Source organism: Akebia trifoliata, chromosome 16 (genome assembly GCF_017979445.1).
Source record: "Akebia trifoliata isolate Shusen 1 chromosome 16, ASM1797944v1, whole genome shotgun sequence".
Classification (NCBI taxonomy): domain Eukaryota; kingdom Viridiplantae; phylum Streptophyta; class Magnoliopsida; order Ranunculales; family Lardizabalaceae; genus Akebia; species Akebia trifoliata.
In genome coordinates, this window is record NC_141390.1 from 25,349,362 (window position 1) to 25,352,250 (window position 2,889).

At 34.9% G+C, this 2,889-nt stretch overlaps 1 long non-coding RNA gene across 1 annotated transcript; it reads right to left on the reverse strand.

The window, feature by feature from the left end:
- Positions 1-474: 474 nt before the first annotated feature.
- On the reverse strand, positions 475-2,367 carry LOC147383037 (uncharacterized). The gene is made up of 5 exons (XR_015173853.1): positions 2,268-2,367; positions 2,066-2,169; positions 1,615-1,940; positions 1,084-1,528; positions 475-954 (listed from the first exon to the last, which is right to left on the reverse strand). It is a non-coding gene; the product is annotated as an uncharacterized LOC147383037 (long non-coding RNA).
- Positions 2,368-2,889: the final 522 nt, after the last annotated feature.

Below are 2,889 nucleotides of genomic sequence, written 5' to 3' on the forward strand. Positions count from 1 at the left end.
AATTACTTATGTAAGTAATATAAGTCAAAATTTTAATCTCACATGTTGGAAGAATTCCTGAGATCACGTTTACATACATCAATGTAATGAAGTTTAAAAAAAATCCCACTTTCAATCAAAACGGATCAAGTTCCTTGAACGGTTTCCACAACATCCTGAACCTTCTTTGTGCCCATCTGGAATGTATCCATGCTGAACTTGACTTCATCTGACTTGCAAAATTAGGTTACTGCCAATGAAAATGAAACGACAACCCAGAACAGAAGTTAACCTTTGATATTAACTCATGTTCCTTTTCTTTAGCCAATGCAGCCTTAGTTTCAGCATGTTGTTTACAAAGTTCTACGATTTTCAAAGTTACTTCCATCTGTTTTAGACATGCAATGACCTCACCTACCTTCAACATGCTTTCAATCACCTCTCTAAAGCAAGAGCAAAATGTCAATATCATCAAACAACAACAACATAGTATTACTATGTTATATTTTCAAGCATTTTCAAGTAGATTCTAACACTATTTTTTAATAATAAAATGTTCATTCCTAATCACCTCTTGACACAATAATAGATTGACATAAGCGTATAGGTCCATGCCCGAAACTATTTTCTGCATATTTTAATATGAAACTTTTCATCCTCGTTTTCATCACCGGCCATCTGCAAAACAAATAGAAGATCAATATAAAAGGAGTTAACTGACATTTTGTTGAGGAAATCAAAAATTGGCTGGAATCAAAATGAGAAAGAACAGATTTTGTACCTTGTCAATCACCACTTCTAGCATGTCAACAAAATTCTAATTGACATTTTTGGTTAGATTATAGGTTTTCTTTAGCCAATGCAGCCTCAGTTTCAGCATGTTGTTTACAAAGTTCTACGACTTTCAAAGTTACTTCCATCTGTTTTAGACGTGCAATGACCTCACCTACCTTCACCATGCTTTCAATCACCTCTCTAAATCAAAAGCAAAATGTCAATATCATCAAACAACAATAAGATAGTATTACTATGTTATATTTTCAAGCATTTTCAAGTAGATTCTAACACTATTTTTTTAATGATAAAATGTTCATTCCTAATCACCTCTTGGCACAATAATAGATTGACATAGGCGTATAGGTCCATGCCCAAAACTATTTTCTTTGTGTTTTAATATGCAACTCTTCATCCTCGTTTTCATCACGGCCATTTGCAAAACAAATAGAAGATCAATATAAAAGGAGTTAACTGACATTTTGTTGAGGAAATCAAACATTGGCTGGAATCAAAATGAGAAAGAACAGATTTTGTACCTTGTCGATCACCACTTCTAACATCTCAACAAAATTCTAACTGACATTTTTGATTGATGAACATTAGATTGCAGGGGACTTGAAATTTATAAAGTGGTTAATTCCCAAGGGTATGAATCCACCTTTGAGAATACAAAGTTGTTATACCAAGGCAAGAAGAAGTCTTAGATGAGTGCTCATCTGATTTTGTTCTCCACCAGAATTCTCTGGACCTCTCCTTACTGCCATATCAATACCTGTAATCATTGAAGCAATATCTATAAGGCGCTGCAAGTATCAATTAAAATGGCGTGAAAAGATCACAAGAAGACCAATATCTAACCTTTAGCAAAAGCTGAACTGATTTCTCCCTTAGATGTCCTCTTCTTACTCTCCTCATCACCATCTTCGTCCACAATTACAGATTTAGAATAACCTCCAGTTGTAAAGAAATTTTGATGGAAAAAACCCCCCAGATTTATTAAACAAGAAATGATCACTTACGACCGAAGTAAGTCAATGCTAGAATAAAGAGAATATTGAATAAGCGAGAAAACGCCATAAGAGCCCAATACAAATCCAATACCAATACTCGTCCACAAACAACCCTCTTCCCTTGAGAAGGGCCTTTCCTACCGTGGGTTGATGAGTCAGAGTGTCGTTGACGGGCTATATTAAAGAAAAACAAAATAGCATTAATCTTGGATGATGGAGGCTTGTTATAGGTCAGATGTAGATGCTAGCATTCAATCAAGAAAACAAATAATAATTGTGAAACTACGAGGAGATCTTACATTGTTCCATTTGTGATCAAGAAATTCATTGATGGCTATGGCATTTTGCCCGTACATCATAGGAGAAACATAGTAGCCACAAACCATCCATGGTTGAAGATCATCTGCAGACACAGATAGAAATAGATCCTTAAAATCCAATATTTTTCATTAAATATTAACATAATCTAAGTACACATTAGTACAAGAATCAAATACTAACCTTTGGCGACAATGTAACCTCCGAGGATAAAACCATTAGCAAGGTAAATGTACCGAGCGTATTTGCAACAACCATTGTTCTACCCACTGCAACAATGAACCGAAAGAGAGAGAGAGAGAGGCATTGGATGTACACCAAAGAATGCCAAGAACTATCGAAAAAACCTACATATATAGAACATGTGTTAGAAAAGAAAAGGAAAATCAAACAAAAGACCTTCCAACTTAAATGGAATCATATTTTTAGTGGCAATTACCTGCTCGCAGAAGGAGCGAACCCGATCGTGTAGTATGTAAGAAGAATCCATATCCCTGATTTCAGAAATGAAATGGGAATCCTAAGGACCCAAATTGGCAAACCAAAAGCCCAAGCAGGGAAGAATAGAAAATCTCGTTGTTTATAGAATACAAGAAGCCTAAAAACAATCATGGCGATTAAGCTCTGCCATCCCATTAAACATCACATTCATCAAACTGAAAAATAGTGCTCCAAAATATTTTCCTCCATTTTTTAATTGATCATGCTGCATTTCTATTTTCAAGAACACCGTCATGCAAAATGTTGATTAAATGCTAATGCAAATGTACAGGACACCAAGACTTCATATTATAAAAAAAACAAC